Source organism: Perognathus longimembris, unplaced genomic scaffold (genome assembly GCF_023159225.1).
Source record: "Perognathus longimembris pacificus isolate PPM17 unplaced genomic scaffold, ASM2315922v1 HiC_scaffold_5905, whole genome shotgun sequence".
Classification (NCBI taxonomy): domain Eukaryota; kingdom Metazoa; phylum Chordata; class Mammalia; order Rodentia; family Heteromyidae; genus Perognathus; species Perognathus longimembris.
In genome coordinates, this window is record NW_025961384.1 from 1 (window position 1) to 24,145 (window position 24,145).

Below are 24,145 nucleotides of genomic sequence, written 5' to 3' on the forward strand. Positions count from 1 at the left end.
AAAAACTCCATTTATCTCTGGCTTTAGGAAAGGGTGATCTACCTTCAAAATGTTAGTAACAGATAAAAAGCCAGAAATAGGATGTGAGATATAGCTGTTAAGTAGAACCCTTTCTGTTTCTGCGTATTTTGGAGATGGGGGTCTCCCTATGTGTCCAGGCTGGCTTTGCACTTTGAATCCTCCATACTCAAGGACTGTAGTTCTGGGATTACAAGCATGGATCACCATAGTCTGCTCTTAGAAGATACTCCACAGGGTGCCAAGCCTGCCTTCTACATCACTACTTCCAATCCCTTTTGTTTCTTACTGTGGAAAGGAATGAAATTACTTTGAGACTTCTGAGAGGTTTATTATAGTCCGACAACAAGAAGAGACCCAGTTGCTGTTTTTAATTATTTTTATTTATTATCTAGGATGGTGGGTGGGAAGCCGCCGGAACATGCTGGACTGTGTCCTGGACAGCCTTCTATGACCCCTGCTGTCCAAGGAGAGAGGCTGTTGGGTCCTCTGGCCTCTGGCGCTTCCTTCTGCCGGCCTCCATTTCCTCCTCGTGGGCTGCGGAGTTTCATCTATGCTGCTTTAGGGCCGCTTTCTCTGGTCAGTGCTCATGGTTTCCTTAGATGGAGCAGGCGGGCCTCCTCGGCATTCGGGGTCTTTGTCAATGTCTCCTGTGTTGTCTCTCCGTGCTCTCTGTTGGAATTGCTCTTATGGTGCTTTTTCTTTTTCTTCCTGTTCTTATCTGCCTTCAGTTTTTCTTGGTATATCTCTGTGTGCGTCTGTGGCTTCTTCTCCCACTCTCCTCCACTCTCCTCACTTATTCCACGCTGCTCAGAGTTTTCCATCTCCAGTGCAATGGGAATACTTGATCAAAGCGTGGCAGCATTTGTGTCCCCGGCGGCCTCCTTTCCAGGAGGATCCCCAGATGTGAATGTGGATGTGCATCTTCCCGTCCTCCTCATACGTAGCACAGGCCAACGACCACTCCTGCCCCTCGATGGCCACCTGTTCCTTGAGTACTCCATGTAGCTTGCTGTCTGGGCTAAGGGCAGCTCAGCTGGAGGAGCTTCTAGGTGCTCCTGGCCACCAGAATTTCTCAGGAGGCTTTCTTTCTGCTGTCCTTTGAAGCCTTCTTTTTTTGACTTGGAAAGACTTAAACAACAGCTCTAGTTTCATCGGATCTGCCTTGCAGATGCACCTCTGAGCCCTGGCCACCGGCCTCCCAAGCAAACACCTGTGTCTGGGCCATGGCCATGGCCTTTGCTCTGTATGGGATGAAGTAATCCTTCGTGCCCCTCACTTTGTGTAGATGCTTTCCTGCATGGGCCTAAGGATTTCCCCTCATGGCGTGGGGTTTGGGGTCATAGTAGGCCAAATGTGGACCTAAGTTTCTCAAATATTCTGCCGTGTCCTCTACGAATCCTCAGATTCCGGACTGCAATTTGTCTCTTAGGGTCAGAGTTCTGCCATGTCGATATCACCTGCGTGTTCATCTTCATCCTCATCTTCACGCTGTGCTCTTCAGCCACGTGACAGGTTGCTTCCTTTTCTCCCCACTGGTGTTTTGGAGAATGAGCTCATTCCCCTAATCCTGCTGAGGTGAGGGCTTTTGATCATTTCTGGGCTTCCAGCACTCGTCTTTGCAGGTCAACTTGGGCTTATTCTGGCACAGTTTCCATGTGTCCCTCCGGATTGTAGCAGTTCTAGTAGATATGATCTCTCTCCTCTTTCAAAGTGGAACATGAGCTGGGGCTGCTGAGGCTCATCGGGAGCTGTGTTAGCACCGGTAAACTTGGCTCCCACTCACCGGCATCTTTGGAAGCAGACCCTCTGGCCGTGCTCCCAACCCCGCAGTTCTCGAAGGCGCCCGGGTACTCAGATCTCAGGATTGAGATTCCACAACCGCAGGGGAAGAAAAGTCACGGGACTCTCATCTCCAAAAGCCGGAACTGGGACTGGGATTCAAATGGTAAGGTGCTAACCTTCAGCAGAAAGGCCTAGGGCCAAAATCCAGGCCCTGAGTTCAAGGTCCCAGGCTGATACAAACAGTAAAAGGTGTTTCCCATAGACAGCTCCTCCATCAGGGATTGGGTAAGCAGGAGGAGGAGGATGGGGGTTGATTTCTTTCCTTTCCCTGTGTGAGCAGACTGCAGAGACCGAAGGCATGTTAGGGCAACTGTGTCAACTCACCTAAACAAGGCTGGCTCTGCAGAAATCTCAGAAACTTCCTCTCATCAATATCGACAGCCACACTGCACACTAACACACATATGTAGCTCTTTCATGCTTTAAAGTGCCAGCTCAAAGGAGGAAATTTTCAAATAATATTCAATTCTTCGACTCTCCTTTTAGACAGATACATAGATAGATAGATAGATAGATAGATAGATAGATAGATAGATAGATAGATAGATAGATAGATAGAAAAACAATTAAACAAAATAATTGGTTTATATGCACAAGAATCAAAGATATTTTGATGCTTGAGATCTCTGACCTCATGGAAAAGCGTGATTCCTATCTCTAAGGTAATTCATAAGAAATGACATAACACAGTAAGAATTAGTCACACACACACACACACACACACACACACACACAAACACACTTCTTGACACTTTGGAGGTATAAGAAAGTCTGCTGAGCCAGCCAGCAGTGAAAAGGGAATCCTGAATGGGGGGGGGGGGAGATGATTAAAGAAAAGGAAAAAATACAAGACAAGAGAAAAAAGACAAGAGGCAGAGATGGGGTACGGGAGGTCTGCAGCCTCAGATTGTAACTCGAGACTGCAGCCAGGTTTATTCCTAACTTCCAGGACATATGCAGTTTGAAATAGTCTTAAAATTCCAGAACACAAAAAGGCTTGGAGTTAGCAATACCCGACATAGCTAAGACAGGGTGAGGTTGGTTAACATAAGAATGGACCCCCGAGCAATACCTGATGGTAGCTAAGACAGGATGAAGTTTGGTTAACATAAGAATGGACTCATGGCAGACACAGTAAAGCATTTCCAATTTTCCATTAAGCCATGTCATTGCACGTCCTTGAAAACACAGCCAGAGGTCAGGAAGAATTTAGCTGCAAGTTTGGCTCCTGACATCTCCCCCGTCTTTGTTTACAGAAGCGAACCTGCCTGTCTTAGGTGGTGGGTCACCTAGCCTGCCTTACTCTTCCTTGGGATTTTCTTCAGAGCAAAGCTGTAGGCCCTGTCTTAGGTCGGTCAAACTGGCCCCGCCCTCTAACCCGTCTCTGGCTGCAGTTCCTCTTGGGGGAAAAATTCATTCACTTGGAGCTTGACCTTATGAGGCTGACTGGCTAAACTCATGAAAGAGTTTTGCAATATGCATACAATGCAAGGAAGGCATAGGAAAACCATCAGCAAAAGTATCCCTGGGCCGAGCAATGTCATTAGCAGCCCCTTAATGTTAGTCAAGGAAGGGATATACCGTTGAAGTTGTTCAAACAGTTCTTTTGCTGTTTCTGCCACTTTAGAGTCCAGAGGCGGAGCTTGCTATAGTCCAGCTATTTGCCTATGGAGTTGAAAGAGATATAAGGACAAATTATTATGGTGCCAAATGCCATTTAGATGTGCTACATCCTGTTCCCAAGGATAGCTTGATATTTATGGAGGGTCACACAAATAAAGTCAAACCCAGCATGACAGCACACCCGTTACAAAGTTTGTAAAGCATGGATTTGTTCTCCCAGAGACAACACAGATTCATACAATGCTTCTAATTTTTGTTCTACCTTATCATCAATCCTGCCTTGAAAGTGCAGGGCTTGCGTAGTATTATGAGCATGCTGATTAACATAGTGAGCTGTTTGCACACTTTGTGTTAAAGCCACAGTAGCTGCAGCAGCAGAGGCAGCTAAGGAAATAAAGGCTACAATGCCTGCTATTAATAGCACTACAAATCATCTAGGGCGCATGAGCTCTTTTAAATGTTTTCACACTTGAATACCTGTTTCTTCATACCAAGCTTCAGATATGTTCACAGGAAGAATGACAAATGGAGGCTGCTTAATAACAGTTACAGAATCAGGAAGAACACTATACAAGCAATTTGTAAAAGAAGAGTTGGTACAAGTAACATTGAATTACATGGCTCCTGTAGAAATATTAAAAGGTCCATACATAATGGCATAAGGAGGTGTTACACAACTCATAATATTTTTTAAAGAAGAAGAAGTGGGCCAGGAGATATTATTTAGTGCAGCCACTAACATCCAGACATGATGTTGAGGGTGTCCATTCATCCACCACAGACCTGGGTTGTACTTGTTGGTGAGATTGGCTCCTGACCAGTCCATCAATTGAGAATTAGTTCCTGAGATATTGGTTATAAAAGGATGTTCATGTCTACAATTTATGGGGTGCAGTTCTCCTGTGGATTCTACAATTTGAGAAGAGTTGGTGCAGCGAGGTATCATGAAGGATGATGTAGAATTAGCATGTACAGGAAACCCAGTAGGCAATGAAGTAATTCGTATATTATATACTTGATTATTATCAGGAATCCAAATTCTATGATTTATGGATTGCATTACAGTACAGCCTGGAATTTAACTGTTGGAGTCAGTTGTAAAACCATAACGGGGTTCCAATGCCAGAAGCTCTAAAGTCTCCCATTTTAACGTGTTGGACAAAAGGATCTGGAGCTGTACCATATGCCGATCTGTTGACATGGATGAACACCTCAGCTCCTTCCCAAGTCACAGGGTGTACAATTGGTGGATCTGGCATGTAAGCCCAGTGGGTCAGCGCTTGTATCATTCTGATGAGCTTCCACAATCCTAATGCAATGCTCAGGTAGCCAGCGGGTATCATTTTCATCCTGTGAAAAAACACAGACATGTCCTCGACCCATGTCAATATTGGATCGGGCCCGTGCCAATCACCTGTTAAAGGATCTTTCCACTTAACTTGGGCAAAAGCTCTTTGCTCTCTCTTTTCCCAGAACCGTTGTGCTTTGGAAAGGCCATTAAAGTCCAAATTTAAAAAAATGTAGTACAAATAAAGCAAGAGAAAGAATATTAACAGGAGAGAGGGGGTATAATTCCCCCCTTTAATTTAGAAATTTGGTGTTTTGACAAACCGTTGGCCCATTCAACAATTCCTTGACCTTGAGGATTATAGGAATTCCTGTAGAGTGAACAATTTGGTAAAATTTGCAAAAAGTTTGAAAAGCTTGTTCAACATATCCTGGACCATTATCAGTTTTAATATGTTTAGGAAGTCCCATAGTAGCAAAGCAGTGTAAGGCATGGGAGATACAATGTTTGATAGCTTCCCCGATAAGAGGAGTAGCCATAATAAAATTAGAGTAAGTGTCTATGGTAACAAGGACAAAGCGGAGCCGTCCAAAAGAGAGAATGTGGGTAACATCCATTTGCCAAACATGGTTGGCCACTAAAACTTGAGGGTTAATGCCATTGGAGGGCACAGGTAGGAAGGTAGTACAGTTGGGACAAGTTTTCACAATTTGACGAGCCGCCTCACGTGAGATATGAAAATGCTGATGTAATGCACGACTGTTTTGATGGTGGGCAGCATGTGATTGCTTTGCTAAGTCAATTTGAGTGAGAAAAATTTGAGTAGCCTCGTCTGTAATAGCACTACCCTCACTTAATGGTAACAAGAGGCAAAGTGAAGTAATTTGTTGGAGGGGCAATGATGTGAAGTTGTGCCCATAAAATTGGCCCAAGCAATGGCCCAGGAATCACAATGTATATAAAGCCATTCTTGCTGTTGTAAAGTATAGGGGATGTAAATAGCCTGTGGATCTCATCCAAGATACTTACAAGAATCCACATGGAACATATGGAACTAAGGTGGCCACCAATTTATAATAGGGAGTTAACACTTTTGAAGGAGTAGCAGGCAAGGAAAGCCATAAAAGGGGTCCCTTCTTCCAGAGGACCGCTGTTGGAGAATGAGGCGTAGTTAAAATATATGCTTCCCAAGGGGTTGAGTAATGAATATAATTTACATGTTGGGAAGAAATGGCAGGATTTACTATGCTTAAGGCTTTAGCTGCTTACGTTGTCATTTGTCTGGGAGATGTAGGGTTAGGGTCCCCCTTTAATAGATAAAATAAAGGTTTTAATTTAGCTGTGAATAATTTAAGATAAGGGCGAAGCCAATTAATATCTCCCAGAAATTTTTGAAAATCATGCAACGTACGCAAATGAGAAGTTTTAATCTGTAATTTTTGACTAGTAAAACAGTAAGGACCTCAAATATGACCAACAAATACTTTCCAGAGTTCTGCTGTAACACTTAGAGAACAGCAGACTGAATGCGATCCATGTGCCATTAAATCAAATCATATTATTTAACCTTACCTTACTGGCACGTGAAAGAGAAAACAAATGAATAACATTAAAAGTCTCAGCTTCAGTGGATCTGAAGTGGCTGTGTCTTCCACCCCAAATTAGCAGGCCAGCAGGAGAGATGGCTTGCATCTGGATCAGGCTGTAGTAGCATCTCAGAGTTCCCTGGATAGGCTGTCATACCTCCTGATTGTTGCCTGTAAATTTCTACACAGACTGGTTAAAGGCATTTTCAAACAGATTTTAGAAGCTTGGGCCTTTAACCATCTTCCTAGTCACAAAATCCACACAGATTGAAGGCCAACCAAGTCTGCTCTCTGTAGCAGCCAGGACAGTTTCTGAGTCATGGAGGGAGAAGACACCAATGCTACCCCAATGCAACTCTGTGGTCACCAAACACAACTTTGATGCTTTTAACCTTGGAATAAGTCTCGGTTGCAACTCTGTCATGATAGGCCTGCTATAAACCCAACTCTAATCTTGGGGACAGGCAGAGACAGGGTAGTAGCCTTTGACAGCCTGGGCCTGTCAAAATCCTCACAGGACTCCTAGATTTCCTGAGCAAACCAGGCAGTTTAGGAGCCAAATGTGGAGGCAGCTTCCTGTGGCCACAGACTGCCACGGTCTACTCAGCTAGCACACATGTCAACCTGCATCCTATAAAGCAAAATGTTAATTTTGGGTCAGGAAAATTTAGGTTAATAGTCACATTTGTACAGTTGTTCCAAAATGACTCTGGTCCCTTGATCTTAAAGAGTTTATGAGAGCATAGGGGGAAAAAAAGAAAAGAAAAAAATGGAGAAGCAAAATCTTAGTCTATATCAAAGAATTGTCAGGATTAGGTGTACTCTTGAATAGAACCTTTTGGAGTGTTTTTTAGACACATTTGCTTGCACCCAAACATGATCAGTTTGGGTTTAAAACCTGTTTCTTGTTTTGTTTTTAAGTTTTACCAACGGATAGACATACATACATACATACATACATACATACATACATACACATACAAACAGTGTGCACAAGCTTTGGGGTGCGCTTAGAATTGTTCTTTAATTGGCCATGTAAGTTTTCTGGAATTCCAGTGGCAAATGACATTATTTTGCCTATATTCTAGAACCATGTGGTTAGTTAGTAAACAAACAAACAAAAAAGAACAGAAACAAAAAACATTTTCAGCAAACCAAAATTATCAGATTATCCGAAAAGCCACTTTTTGAGAAAACAGTTTAGCTCCCATGGGGAGCTTATGGGAGACAGGACATGAACACAGACAGCAAGCTCATGAAAAGACACTTTCATCTTCCAGCATTTGAGTTGCAAGGCACCTTTGAAATGCAAGGCCATAGTTACAGAGTTCAGAGTGGGTGCAGGGTTACCGGGAACTGGAGAACCCAAGTTTCTGTCCAGCCTCCAGGACTTTGGCATGCCTGTCACCTGGGGGACGGCAGGCTTCCACTCCAACCAATCCTATTGTCGACCACATGCTCAATGCTAGAGAAAGCTAACGATTTAGCCAAACAAGCAGGATTTAACTGAGTCCCCAAACTCATCAATAACAAGAATAGAAAACATTTTTTTTTGAGTCTTTCAAAGCAGATGTTAAACAAATATTGGTATCTTTGGAAGTTAGCATCAGCCCATCCTATGACACAGGCAGGCAGGCAGAGTTTAGAGAGAGGCAGAAAAAGAGACAGAGAAAACTTCATCTGCCTGAGCACTCATAGAAGTTAGGTAAGTCCTGCAAAAATATTCCAAATATGTAGGATTGGGCTCAAACTTGAGCAGCTTTCCTGAAGCATTTTAGACTGTCCCCCACGTGATGAGCGACCAGCGGAGCTGAACTAGAGATCAGTTGACTCCAAACACCCACAATTGCTGATCCCCTTGACCTAGCCCAGTGGCTTTATGGAAAATCCAAGCTCCAGACTAATGGTCACTCACCCTGGTTGGGGCTTCAAATATGTCGTGGTGGATGGAAGTAGAGCGCTCGGTCAGGAGAAGTTACCTCGGTGGAGTTAGCATTTCCCTAGCCTCAGGTCCCTCCACTCTGCAAGCAGCCTGCACCTAGGAGAGCTGTAAGTCTTCCAGGACTGTCGGTTGGGGGCTCACCAGTACCTACCTTTAAAGGAGTTTGTTGTTCTGGGTGAAGCTGTTACAATAGGGCTATGACTGATTTAAACATATTCTCAACATGGGTCAATCTATTTTCAGTAGGCTCATTGCATAATTTCTCCTCAGTGTCTGAGCCATCCGAGTCTTCCTTAATATCTGCCCCGTTGGGTTCAGATATTATTAATTTTCTCAGCTCTTCCCAGGCAGCAGCATATGCTCCCGGGGCTGGGCAACACTCATCAGGTCCCTGTTCAGTTTCTCCAATTGACTGATTGAATTTAATCTATTCATGTCTAGGATCTAAGCAATCTCGGACCAGATACCAAAGAATAATAGCATCCACTGGAGTTATCTCAGGGCCATTTGCATCATAATGTTCCTGAATCTTTTTTCCAATTTTCTGCCAAGTTTCTAAGTTATTGGTTCCTTCCTCCGGGAACTGGGGGCATGCTTCCTCAATAAAGTGAAAGAAACGTTCTAAGTGACTTTGGCCAACTTTCACTGCCCGGGCATGAAGCATGCCTTTGGGGGCCTGAACGTATAACATGCAGCCTATACTTAGTCCCATAATTTCTTACTCCTGAATATCTCTTTCCCGCTCTCCTTTCCAAGTGATCAGACGTCCTTACCTGAGCGGGGTCCTCTGCCATCGTCCCAGGTGTACAGGTCCCTGTTCAGGCGCCACTTCTGCCGAGCCGGCCGGCAGTGAAAAGGGAATCCTGAATGAGGGGGGCAAGGATTAAAGGAAAGGAAAAATATAAGACAAGAGAAAAAAGACAAGAGGCGGAGATGGGGTACGGGAGATTGTAACTCGAGACTGCAGCCAGGTTTATTCTTAACTTCCAGGACATATGCAGTTTGAAAACCAGGAAACAGCATAGGCTTAAAATTCCAGAACACAAAAAGGCTTGGAGTTAGCAATACCTGATGGTAGCTAAGACAGGATGAGTTTGGTTAACATAAGAATGGACTCATGGCAGACATAGGAAAGCATTTCCAATTTTCCATTAAGCCATGTCCTTGCATGTCCTTGAAAACACAGCCAGAGGTCAGGAAGAATTTAGCTGCAAGTTTGACTCCTGACAAGAAAGAAGCCTGTTTGCTCATATTTGTTATCATTTATGGTCTTCTAGGACTTTGCAAATGGAACTTTTGTAGCCCCCCCCCCCCTACAGGTGAGATGACCGTGGCTTAAGAAGGCAAGTCATAATGCTTGGGGTTTTGCCATGGTAAGTGTTTGCATGGTGGGCACAGGATTAAAATTTTTTTTTTGTCAAAATATAAAACTTGGGCTGTCCTTCAAGTAATGACTTGCACCGTCTTCCTGGACCAGGTAGGCCCTCACCTGCTTGCCTGCACGTAGGCCATTCCCACCTGGGATTCAGCCAAAATTCTTCATCACTCCAGGCTTAGCCTTCCACCTGGGCCTGGCTAAGAACAGCACCCTGAGCCCGCAAGAGACCATGGCCTATTTTTTCTGCTTCCTGTTTAAGACCTATATAAGGCACCCCCAATCCAGTCCCTTGCACAACCTCCAAACCCAGGGAAGGGTCTATGTCCCTCACTGGCAATAAACAATTTAGCCTATTGATGATGGAGTCTGGTCTATTGCTTTCCTGTTCTCCAGTTTCCTAAGAGTCTTTCATAGTGCATGCTATTGGTTGTGAAGAACATTTACTCATTGTTGTGTGTCTTTATATGGCAAGAGTATTTTATAAAGAATATACTGCATTCTACAGTAGTTCTTCTTAGACTTTAACATGAGCACCGTCCTGGTGGGGTTGATCACTGGGTGCAAACTCTGGTCTTGTCTGATTGGGGTTCTTGTATCTGGATGGCCTATCCTTCTGGATATTTGGGAAGTTCTCTGCCAGTATTCTGTTACAGAAATTGCCTATTTCATTAACTTCCTTTTCTAGGTTCTATTCAACACCTATTAACCTTAAATGAACACATAAGCCGATGCTAAGCGAAATAAACTCCAAGTTATGAAAAGAAGTGGTATATCGTTGTTGTTATTTTCAACATACCATGTGAAATTATGCCCTTTTTCTTTTGTCTTTCTTTCCCATGGTTTTATCCTTGATATCACTGTAACTGATTTTAGTACCCTTGATACTGTACATATGTGTATTGGAATAGGGAAGGGAAAGGGAATACCAAAATTGAGGGACAAAAGATAAAAAGACAATCCAATGCAACATCAATACTTACAAAACTATATGGCGTAAACCAATTGTATAATGCATGGGGAGAGGGGGAGACTGGGAGGGGGTAAATGAGGGAGGAGGTAACAAGGTGGATAAGAAATGTACTCACTGTTTACATATGAAACTTTAACCCCTCAATACATCACTTTAACAATAAAGAAATGGGAAAAACACAAGTTGTTGCCCAAGATTTTAAAGGAGCTTCCTAATTTGATGTCACTCTTCAAACCCAAGCACAGCTTTCCTACTTTCAAGTTTCCCTTGCAGTGTTTAATCATGTATCTGCATATTTCACTTGTATCCTTTTAGGCAAACGGAAACCTGGCTCAGCAAAAAATTTCATGAATAGCCGATCATACATCAAAATAATGGATATGAATCATCTTCTATCATTGACCGACATTAATCTGCTGAGAAGGCTCTAAATAATTCAACTGTAATTTTCCTGGGATCAAGTTCAATGAGCCAAGTGCTCTGTCCTCCCATCTTAATGTCTCATCTTGTCTATTCAAGAACACAACCAGCATTTGACCATTTCTTTCCTCCACCATTAATTTCCCCTTCCATTCTGGATCAGATTGAAATTGCACATGAAGTATTTTTCCATTGGAAAAAAAACCTTTCTTGATTCTTCATCTTAACCTCCAGTGATCACTGCAATTTTTTTTTTTTTTGCCAGTCCTGGGCCTTGGACTCAGGGCCTGAGCACCGTCCCTGGCTTCTTCCCGCTCAAGGCTAGCACTCAGCCACTTGAGCCACAGCACCACTTCTGGCCATTTTCTATATATGTGGTGCTTGGAAATCGAACCCAGGGCCTCATGTATATGAGGCAAGCACTCTTGCCACTAGGTCATATTCCCAGCCCCACTGCAATTTTTGTCCTCGATTGCAGTTACATCTTCAAAGAATGAACTCCATTCATTCTCCCAAAACCCCTTCTCAATTTTCTCCTTGATTCATTCACTCAAGACTTCCGTGTTCTACTTCACGTATAACATAATTCTTCCATCTATCTGTGCTTTATCCACCTGATCTTGACACCAAATCTCTCCCTCTTTCTGGCAATCGCTTCCTTATTTGGCTTCCTGGACCATGCATCCCTCCTGGTTTCTTTCCCAGTAAGATTTGTGCAATTGTTTCTTTATTCTTCCTCATCCTTAAGACCACTAAAATGTCTTGAATTTCCTTCACATAGACTTGTTTTCCAGGCATAATATCCCAAATACATGGTGTCATGTACAGTCCTTCTGCTCACAAGTCTCAGTTGCTCATCTCTACCCAGACTCTCCCTTGGACGCTGACTTGAAGGTCCAACTGCTATTTGACATCTCCACTTGGAGGCTGAAGAGACACTTCGAAAACTGGCTCCCCACACACACCCCATTTCTGCCAACTCAAACCATGCAATCTACTAAAAAATCTTGTTGGTTCCTTTCTTCATGTGTCCAGAATCAGACCATTCCTCACCAGTTCCACTCTGTGACTCAAGATACTGTGTGTTCTCTAGTCAAATAATTGGATGACTCAATAAAGGGGAATCACTTGATTTCACAGAAGAACCGGGAATATCTTTTGGGAAGAAGAGTGATTCCCAAAACAGATAAATCAGGTCAATTTATTCTATAGCATGACAACTTCATAGTTTATGCAAGATAACAATCAAGCCCCCTAGACTGTCCTGTATCTACTTCCACGAATGGAACTGGCCTCCTAACTTCTCGGACCTCCACCATCCTTTCCCTTCCTTTCCTGGCTGTTTACGGTTCTGTGGACACAGGGGTAATGCTGTTTGGGGGGCATTTTACTTATTCTGCTCCCTCTTCCAGGATGGTTGTCATTCCCCTGTTTTTATGGCTGCTTTCCACCAGTACACCATCTTTCCTCAAATGTCACAAATACATGCAAATGCAAAGTAGGTACAGCATTCCATACCTTAGCACTCACTTGAGTTTGGCTGATTTCACTTAGTATGAATTTTTCCAAGTCTTTCCATTTCCTTACCAATGGAGCAATGCCATTCATTCTGATAGAGTCATAGAATTACATTGTGCATATATCAGCTTTCCTGCTGGTGCATTCCATTAGACAAACCCAGCTGAAAACCAGTGAGTGTCCATTGGTCATGATTCACAAGAAACAATCTGGCAGGACGCCTATTAGAGCAAACATGATGGACCACAAATCCAGAAGGCATACGGAATGCACAGGATACTCACAAAGTAATCAGTAAAGCAGAATGGGAAGCAACTTTGCATTTTCTTCATCTGAATGAATTGTAAATAATTCTCTCATAATGAAGAGAACCTGAGGGAACAGACCTTGAGGTGGGATAGAGTATTCTGTCTTTAATTATTCTCATCAGTTTCTAGCCAATGACTGTGTCAGTACAGAGTGTGTCTTTCATCAGAAACATGTGTTCTGAAAGGTATTCTCAGTGGCTTATCTATGTGCATGACATGGAACAGCTAAAGACATGAATTGGCATTGGAGATGGGTACTGCTCTTGAAGAGAAGGCTGGAGAGGGTCATGTCTTCACTGAGTTCTCCTGGGTTGAACATCGCTAGGTCAAAATCTGGGCTAACATTGGGCCTTAGCTTTTCCATCTCTCCAGACAGTATCAGCCACCAAAAGGCAGAAAGTCCCAGCCTCTGTTTGCAGTGTAGTCACAGCCATCTGAAACCCGGGTCTCAGGCAGTCTGTGGCTTTGATCGTGGGTGGTAACTGCACCTCACACAACCCTAATTGAGTTTTAACATAGATGTTTCTGATCCCACGAGATAGTAGTATGATACCTTAAACTACATCCTACATCAACTTAAAGGGACATACTAAACCAACATTTTCCCCCACATTACATTTCCTTTACTAAATGGCTTTGAAGAATTTCTATTGACCTACAATTATTAGATGCTAATTAAAAAACTTCACAGGGGCAATAACCGTTTAAACAAAGAGATCAAGATTTAAGTGGTCATTTATAAGGACATCTTTTGAAATCAACAGCTAAGGATACATGTCATCAACACTTGGGAACTTTTTTTTCTTCCCTGAACCTTTACTGAAAAATAAAAATCACAGTAACGTGAAAAGTAGAGTGATTGGTAACAGCTTCCGCATGTTCACGTTTTCCTCTCACTAAGTATTGCACAGAATTTTAAGTGTTGTTCCTTCATTACTTGGAATCTTGTGAATGTGTGTGTGGAAGAGAATAAACTGCGAGATATGAGTAAGCTATAGGTGTGTCCAGGCCTCATTTCCCATCTTTAAAAAGAGCATAATAACCACTGGGTATACTACACTGCCACGTGCGAATGACGGGGGTGATGATCTGAAATGCGTAGACTAATGCCTGAAATGGAATAAGCTACGTATAAGTAAATGGTTATTCATTCACTCTTTCGATCTCTTATCATTCTCCTCATTCCAGTTTCCCACTGATTCTGCTAAAATTTTTTAAATTTAGCAATCAATGTTGAGAGAAGCGCAGTACTTTTATAACAATACTTAAAATCCTGCTACATAACTTCTTTACTTTCAGACAATTTCATTACATCTTACTTCCAAATAACTTAAGGGATGCAATCACTAGAAGAATGTCCTCCATCCCGCAAGCAGAGAGAGAATGACACTCTAGTTCCAGAAATCTGTATAGTTCCAACATGAATCTGTGGCTGACTCTGAACATGTGAAGAAAGTCAGACCTTGAGGTGAGGAGATAGTCCTGAATTGTGCAGGTGGGCCAAATATCCAAGGGGACCAATTTTCCCAGCTGTTTTCAGAAGGAGACTCTACTGGGATAGTCAAAGAGTTGTAGCCCCACTTGCTTTGAAGGTGGAGAAAGGTGGCCCTGAATCCAGGGATGTGGCTAGTCTCTAGATGACTAAGAGGCAAGGAAACAATAATTTCTCCAGAGCCTGCAGAGATGCCATGGTTTCAGTTCACTGAGTCCCTGGAGAGTGTTTGAAACATAATTCAAACATACTAAGTATTGTATTACTTTAATCTACCACATTTGTGGTGATTTTTTGTACCATCCAAAACAAAACACAACGATCCTCATATCAACATATTTTCACCTCATATTATGTTTTCAGCAGCGCTTGTACAGTTCTATTAATTGATGTTTATTAGGAGATGTCTGTGTGATCTTTTTAGAAATAAGTGTATCCTATACAAATTTCAACTATCCTTTAAATGGGACAAAGAGACAACTATGGACTAATTAAAAGGGGAGGAGCTTTGGAGTTTGTGATATCTGCACTTAAGTTTGCCAGATGCACAAAATAGTTAGATTTGTTTTTTTACCACCAGCTATTCCATGTAATAATTGCAATGTGCACATCGATAAAGGTAGATTCGTTATTTTTCTGAAATTCACATTTAATTGATTGACTTGTGTTTTATCTGGCCATTCTACCTGGATAGAGTCCTAGCTGTCACACATAAAAGGGAGACCTAAATAAGTGGGTCTAAACTTGTTAGAGTTCAGGAACGTCCTGTGAAGCCTTTGCAAATATCATCACCCAACCTCAGTGATTTAATGATAAATCATTTTCTTCAAGAGTAGGACAGACGAATGAGTATGCTCCAGATATCTAAGGTAACACCGCATGTGAAAGTAGTGATCAAAAGAGTAATTCTCTAACTACACTGTACGTTAGTACCACCCAGGAAATTTGTTATTATGCAGACTCTTGGTTTCATTCCAAGAGATTGTGAGTCAGTACCATAGGAAGAGGATTCAAGGATGTTTGTCATAAGCATTTTAAGTGATTTGCATGAAGAATCTGTGACTCGCACCTTTAGATTCCTGCACGTGAGAGTTCTAGGACCTGTGTCAGTGCTGAACAAAACTCAATACTTTCTTAGCCACACCTGTTGTAAAAGTTCACTTAACATAATTTCCAAAAGTAGAGTCATCTGAGTTTATCTCTTCTTCGTCGAGCTCCATCATGTCCCTGAAGGTTTCCTTTAATTTATTTTTAGTTGTTGTGCATCCCAACTCTCACCTCTGTCTCCCCATAGGAAGAAGGACCTTTCTGTACACTGCCAAATGAAACATCATTTTCAATTGCTCCTCTTTTCGTGCCTTCCTGATGTGTTGTGAGTTTTGTGTTTACTCACTGGCGAAAGGAAATAAGGATAATTTTTTTCTGTGTAATTATTCTGATGAGCTGAAAGCTTGGTATATTTGTTTCCATTGTCCAATTTAATATCATATCTCCGTATCTTTTTCTCATTTGATCTCTGAAATTTCACAGAAAATATTCATAACTAAGGCAGACACACTCAGCTTTGTGTTTCTTTGAGACTTGGCCCAATGTGCTTTGTGTAACACAGCCCATCACTACTTGTGACAAGGCAGGTACAGATCCTCTGTCCAAAACTTTGTGTCCCCCACCCCACCTCACCACAGGCTATCTCTCCCTGGAGGCTCTTTGTGGAGCAGCTATCACGACCAATTTGCAGTCTCTGAATGACTGTCACCTTGTAGAAAACACTGAGCAGGAAGAAAGACTTTGTCCTCCTCTTCCTTGATTCTTGGCACACACTCTTTCACGATTCCTGCTTGGAAGGATATGAGTCCTAGTTAGAAGCCATCAGGCCTCCTATTCCAGGGCCACCTGGAATTTGCCTGAATGGCCTAGGCCCACTGGGTTTGAGAGTCAGAAAATTGCTGGCTGTAGGGTCAACCAGGCCAGTTGTGGAAAAATAGCTCATATTGTTCACACTATGGGGAATAATATCCCCAAATAACCTAATGTTTCGTGGAAAAACAATAGCAGCACACATTACCCACCTCCCCAGCCTCTACACCTCCCCCCCCCCAAACAGGGCTTCCCATGGTGTAAGAAGACTGAAGTGTTTCAGTGGATGCAAGGAGTAAGTAACAAGTGGAACAGCATGCACTCTTTAATATGTGGCTTCCACTTCCCCATCAGCTCCGGTGGATGTACTCTGAGCATGGACAAGGCAGAGGCTTTGGATTTACAAAAACAAGAATGTTGCTTGTTAGGTGTGAGACTGTAGTGTATTAACCACCTTGGAGTTTTATTATCAGGATGCACTATAGTGGGTGTTACACAGTGTCTTTGGTTTGTAACCAAGAACTGTGCAATCCTGAGTTGTGCATTTCCATTGCTCATTGTGAGGAAACACCATAGTTCTCCAGACTCTGTCAGTATGGCCCACATCTCACTACATGTCTATAGGAATGGAAAACTTTTTACTGGAGAAACTGAGTCTTTGGCACAGGCTCTGAGAACATACCCAACGACTATGGCTCACTTCCAATGAACCTCTGGTTTAGTCATTTCTGCAAGAACTGGAAATGTGTCGGCCAGTATTCATGCAATCTGAGAGGTGGCTTCCTTGTCACTAGAACAGGGCCCTGCAAAGAGAATGGTTCTCAACAGTTATGGAGGAGTGATGAAGGCTATTGTTAGTTTTGCAGTGAATGGGATGGTGGGGGTATTTAGAGGAGATGTACTGATCCAGACCCCGAAGGAGATGAATCTTGGGACAGGGAACGATAGGAGGACAGGCAGCTGGGCCTACATTGAAGTGTGGCTTATCCCTTGGGTTGGGGATTTACTTAAATTCCACATTTTAATGATCTCAAATAAGTAATGTCGACCTCTCCAGATGGCTCCTATAAAGTGTGTGATATTTTCATTACTCATTAAGGTTTTCTCCAAACCTTTCTATTGTAGAAATCTTATGGGCTGATTGTGAACAGAGATAGGATTCTTGGACAGGGCATGACCTATATTGGTAATGAAATAGGCTAATCTCAGGTTTCTTCTTTCTGGAATAATAATGTGATTGAGACATTCTATCTTTTAATATCTATTAATATTAAATGGGATTGGCTCTACAAACTGTCTTGTAAAGGAGATAGAATACTAGGGTTTTTATTTGTTGCATTATTTACTGTTTCATATTATCTCATTCCTATTTTTCTTGTCTTATGTCCCTGCATCTAGAGATAAGAATTCAAACACTGGGGTGAAGTGGATGATAGCTACAATTTTCAGTGACCATCTGAATGTCTTGTTGAACCAGAAGGTAGGTCTAGTCAGAATCTGGTCTCATAAATGATTTCACTGTGACTCATCAAGTAATTCTCAGTGAAAACAAGAGAAACTTCATCAAAACAGTCAGCGATCTGTCCACCATTCCTGTCACTTTCAGCTGAGCACCTGGCTCAGGTAAAGTAGGCCAGAGAAGCAATGGCCAAATGTCAGAAAGCAAGTGTATCAGTTATCCAATCCTTGCATTACACTGAGTTTCTTATGCAAGGCTGGCCCCAAGGTTCAAAAAGGGGCCCATGGCAGTCACCCTTTCTTAATCTGGCCATTCTCAGAAACTATAACAAGTAGAGATAGTAAGATGTCACCTCATTCTTTTAATCAGGTCTGTGTGAACCTCTTCAAGGAGTAACACAATCTAACTATCCTATTGAATAACACCTGTTTAAGTCCTTAGCTCAATGATCAGCATTGGTCAGCATGTAGCAAAGGTGAACTATTGCTGTCATGTGACATTTGACAGCTTAAAAAGCTCAGAAACAATGCACAAGAACAAGACCTAAATGCAAAGAAGTTCACTAGTTCAACTACCTCTTATTAAGTGCCCAGTTCAAGACAATGGCAAAATAATTTCACACACAGTTTTGTAAGGTCATATATTTTAGAAAGAATAAGTAAGACAAGAAAAGCAACATTACAGATTATACTTTCTACTAAAATGGATAGACAAAAGAAACAGAGTATTTCAGATAGAAATGAGATATATGAAGACAAAAACATCAGAATAAAATGATAAGGAGATCATGTTGGGGAAATTTGTATTAGAAACGATTGACAAAGTAGGTCTCTGAAGATATGAGAGTCCAAAATTATGCAAAGTGAGAGCTCCATAGAAGCCAGTATCTTGAGGTTTCACAGAACAAGAAAAAAAGAAAGAAGAGAGAGAGAGGAACGAAGAAAGGAAGGAAGGAAGGAAGGAAGGAAGGAAGGAAGGAAGGAAGGAAGGAAGGAAGGAAGGAAGGAAAGAGAGAAAAAATAAAAACAAAGCTCTTGAGGCTGAAATGTTCTAGAAGTAATAAAGGGACAATATAACTGAAGATGAATGAGGAATTATTTGAAGAAAAATAATACCATCAAACAAGATAGGCTAAGGAATGGTTGAAATGGATGAAAGAGTTAGTATAATTTGTGACAATACTAAGAACTTTTAGAAGTTTGTACCATGGAGTGAAATGGTATGATTTACGCTGCTGACAGATTATTGCATTTGTAGGGTGAGGAAGTAGTGTTGAAGTGCCACCAACCAGGATCTTCAGGGATGGAAATGTTTGCACAGTTCTGGAAGCAGATCTGACTTTATGCTGCTAGGGACTTCTGCCTCAGCAGTAGGTGGCTCTCTTCTCCCTAAGTCTTTACATGGCCTTCCTTTTGTGCGCCTTTGAGTCTACACATACTTTCTGTACAGGCACTATTTCTTTTAAGGAGCACACTGGAGAACTCAATTTTATTACTTCGATGATCACTTTATCTCTGAATACAGCTACATTCAGAAATAGTAGGAGGTTATCCTTGTAATATGTGTTGCAGGGACAGAATTCAACCTACAACAGTTGTACGAGCTACTGTAGAGAGAATATTTATGTGTAAGAGGCACTGGTCAGAAGGTTATTTTAACAATGTAAGTGTTCTTAAGATCTTGAATGAGGTAGGAGCAAATAGAAAGGCGGTTAAAAGTGGTCATATTGGTCCTGAATTGTGAAGGTTTAATTGATAAAACATACTCATAGATTGTCAGTGCAACACAAGGAAAATAGAAGAATATTGAGTGCCTGGTGTCACAATTTATTGACATGAGGAGGAGGAGGAGAAGAATTTTGAAACACAATGGTTTTGAATTTTCGTTTTAGACATGGTAAGTGTGATATGATTATTAGATGTCAATGGGAGATATTAACTTAGAAATCAACAGAAAATGTCAGCATTCATGTTGCTGTAAGTCACTTACAAACTATGTCTGTGAGGTTCTGGACTTGGATACAGACTCCAAGAACAAAATCTAGATAGAAAGAGGGGATGGCCACAACTCTGCAAAATCTTTCAAGGAGAAACAAGAAAGAAAAGAAGAAAAAGGAACCTGCAGAGATGACAGAGATGATGGAGGAAAGGAGACGGCAGGCGACCTTGATGCCAAGTGAGGAAAATTTTTAAAAAGCATTGCAAGTGTATAATACTGAAAAGCTGCTGACATTGTAATTCCAAAGAGAGCTGGTGACTTGACCTTTGAAACTGGCATGATGGAGATTGTTAGCGACCTTTAAAGATCGGCTTCAACAACAGTAGGAGTGAGGGAAAAAAGAGAGGCTGGCAAATGAGAAAATGAATTAAGCAAATAAATTTGTCAAAGACCTTTGCTAGCAAACAAAGCAGAGAAATGGGGCAGCCATTGGAAAAAGTTATAAAAGGCAAAACAAAAAAAAGTTTAGGGAGTACTTTGCATTTGAAGGTGAAAGATACTAGAATGTGTTAATAACATTAATTACAAATTAATCACATTGAAGCTAGGGAGTGATAACTTCAGAGGAAAACAGCGAACCTTAACTAAGAATTCAAATGGAAGCTAAGGGACAAGGATTCGTTTCTGACCAGATGAAGGACAGCTCAGATCATGATGAAGGTATTGGATATGAGATGTATATGAAATTCATGGACAACTTCATAGAGGCTGAAACTTAACCACATTTATAGATGAGGATACATATCTGTGTATTTTTAAAATTTGCTTTCATTATCTAAGTGTAAATGGAATACCCCAAAGTTCTCAAGCTCAGTGCACAGAACTCATAAGTAACTTATATTAGAAACTTGTACAACCCAAGAATTAGTTCTTAGAAGGTATTGACCATCCTTTGCTATACTAAAATTTTCCGTGAGTTCTTTTCTTTGGCAGGTACACTTTTTATTTTAGCAATAATTTGTAGGATTTTATTTTGAAGGAAAAATGGATGCTTACTCTTGCCAGCCATTATTTGAAGACTGTAGCCACAGCTCCAATGAGACCAGGGTAAATGGCTGGCCTTAGTGAAGTATGAACAACCCAGTGTAAAGAAAACAATAAAGAGAAGGCCATGAGATAAAGGCTTTGAGGCCTGCCCTTTCCTGAAATCCAGTTGTTGGGAAATTTACTTGGTAATGAATGTGAATATTCTTTTGAAAAAACCCAATGCTTTGGGGAAGGGGAAGACTAATGTGTAGATACAGCTCAATCTCCATAATCCATATGATTTAGACTTTCTGAAATCCTGTCTCTCCCTGAGTGAATTTCCACAAGCAAGCGACAGGAGGAGGTGCCTACAAATGAACAACGTCCTGAAGTAGAAGTTTGGGTTGAACCTAGTGTTCAGTCAAAGTCTATGTTTATATTAATTCAGTATAATTTGAGCCATGGGCAATTGGGTTAAGAAACCACTTCAGAAGGTACTTACTGATTGGTAGCTTCAAGATACTCTGAGTGGTATGTTAATTAGTAAAGCATTCCTATCTCCCAAGAGTTTATCACATTCAGGCAATAAGTTGATAATGTGTGAATAACCATATATACTGTAACCACACTGAGGCTCTGGTACAGATAATGCCATTGTTGCACTTGCCTGGGTAGCAGATGGTAGAGATTTTGAGTAATCTCTAACACAGGCTGTAGGAGAGAGACTACATTATTTCTGCTGTCAGTGAATTAAACAAAGGATATTTTGGGAAGCGAAGTTCCTATTAATGAATCTACAGTGATATATATTACCGTTATAGAAATAATGTTAACTGGGCCTCCCAATTCTGGAGTTTCTCTCTAGAAAGGATCAATTGCACAGTCTTCCTTAAGTTTTCAAGTATACTTGCCCTGTCTCCCTTATACAATTTCCTTTCTTTAAATTCTTTAATAGATAAAAAAATATATTATAAAGGATCTCAGAAACACACACATTAGGTCATTCAACATTTTGTGGTGCTGAGGTATATTGGTATGTAAGAGAAGAGAAACGTGACTCTTTCCTCTTTGTTGTCATATACTAAAGGAAGAGGTGGATTTCCTAAACAACAAAACCTAAAATCCATATACTTAAACAAATATGGCAGAATGTATGTCCAAAAAGAAACATACTCTTTATCTGACTAAGGTAGGTATAACCACTCTGTAAATCAAATGAATAAGACAAACCTTCCCAGACCCCAACTCAATCTTTAATTTCTTGTTATATCATTGGCCAGGACTGTGCAACATATCCATTCTTAAAGCAATCACTTACCAGGATGATAACATCAGCAGGACTAGGATTGTGGAATTCTGATTCACTCCCAGAGGCTGAATGTAGACCATCTTTGCTCTGAACCAGAAGATAACCCTTAGGAGATACAAATCAGGAGAGTCTTTTTCAAAATGAGAACAAAAATGGTATGAACTAGTATGAATTATGAAATAGAAAGAATACTACATCTGTTGAGGTAGTAATTCATAGACTTTTTTTTCACAAACCACTACAGAAATGTACTCATTACCTTACTTATGTAACTGTAACCTCCCTGTTCATCAGCTTACAATAGATAATAAAAAATAGATAAATGAAAGAGGAATGGAACTAACTTAAAAAAACTATTATGAGTTGAGCAAACAATAAAATGTAAGCTCCACCAAAGCAGGAAATATTTTCTGTCTTTTTTCCCCTGTAGCATCAGAGAGAATAACACTAACTCTTGTTTCATTAGTTCTTTCTCTTCTGGTTTGCCTAATGAGTTTCCAAGGGGACTTCCTATTCATTGAAACAAGGAAGGAGGGAAAGGAGAAGTTTAACAAAGCTGTCTTGATTTTGAAAAGAAGGCTCTCAAAATTTTAAGGAGAAGCCAGGGAAGTGTAAATGAAAGGCTTTTAAACAACTATAAGGCAATAGCTGCCTCCAAACCATAATGCAATGCAGACTTTGGCCTTAATAATCTCAACCACCCATCCAATATAAAGAAAAAAGTGCAGAGGCAAAGCAAAGTCCTTGGTGAGAATGAAAATCTAGTTATGGAGTTCCCCAGGCAAGTTATATCCTTTTGAGCCAGGACAGATATCATCCACAACTACCTAACAGAACTCTTAATTTATCATGATGGTTGCTCATTTATTTCCTCTTCTCTGAACAGCCTGGGAAATGCACAAAGCCTCCTATATAAGGAAACAATTACCAAGTGGGCCACTTTCAACAGAATTTGCCTTGGCTAGTCAGCTCTGTGCCATTTGTGTACATAGTGCAGAATTAAATAATTCATCAACTTGAGAGCTTTTACTGCACATTTTCACAATCTGTGAGACACTGAACTAGGCCCGAGGATAAAGGGGTGAACACAGATACCTGCTCCTTGCCCTTCGGAAGTGAGAACACAGCACAAAGCGAAGGAGCTTGGGGAGTACCTTCTGGTAAAGGTTAAGGCAGAGCAACCAGGAAGCTAGACAAGGCAAAAAGGGTGGAGGCATGAGTCAGGCAGGCAGAGCCCTGGCATTTCAGCTCAGAAAGTGGAAAGGGAGTCTTCACACACGTACAATGAATCTGTATTCAGAGCCAGGGAACTCAGATTCACTCATTTTTTCAGTTTCTCTGAGGCTGAGAGAAACCTAAGTTATTCTTTTGGTTTACATGTGGTAGTAGGGCTTGAAATGTGGATCTGGGGCTTGCTAGACAAGTCCTCTGACATTTGAGCCACTCACTCAGCTCAAACAATTTTGTTTTGATGCTTCTGACATGCAAACTCTGAAACAAATGTTCAAAACTACTGCTATGTAAGAATGACTCCTTTTGCATAAGAATATGTTATTAGGATAATACCGTTACATGAGGTTTGTGAGACTAGTTTCTTAGGTCACTATATAGCAGAAGTGAGAAAATACTGTTAGGTCTGCCCAGGAGAACAGCCTTTCCCCCTTTCCTCTTCATGAAGGACAGCAAGTAGCCTTACTGGAGATCACCTGCCTGAAAGCAGTAATCACGACTGCCAATCACCTGACTGTGAGTCAGCCAAGGACCCCACCCCAGGCTCAGAGGTCACTTTCTTATCTGCTGAGGTCACTTCCTGAACTGCCCCAGTCATGCCTCTGAGAGCACTTCCACATTGGCTGTGGTCCCACCCCCCACATTTCCAAAATGATCCCACTCAACACAAATCCCTCTCCCTTTTTCTTTCCCTTCTCTCTCCCCATACCTCCATCTTAGGTTGGCAGTTTGTTCTCCAGCCCCCTCTCCCCCCATAAACACTTTTCTGCCTGAACCACATGGCAATCTCTTTTAGCCAAACCTTACAGATAAATCATAGCTTTACATTTTCATGAGACCCATTTCCCCTCAACTCTGTATCTTTATGTTATTGCTTATATAACTTAATTCACAGGATACAATGAAGGCCAAATTTGAGGAAATTGCTCATTGTAAGG

At 41.4% G+C, this 24,145-nt stretch overlaps 1 pseudogene; it reads right to left on the reverse strand.

Annotated features, from left to right (window-relative positions):
* Positions 1-466: 466 nt before the first annotated feature.
* LOC125345541 lies at positions 467-23,922 on the reverse strand (annotated as a pseudogene).
* Between the last annotated feature and the right edge of the window lie 223 nt (positions 23,923-24,145).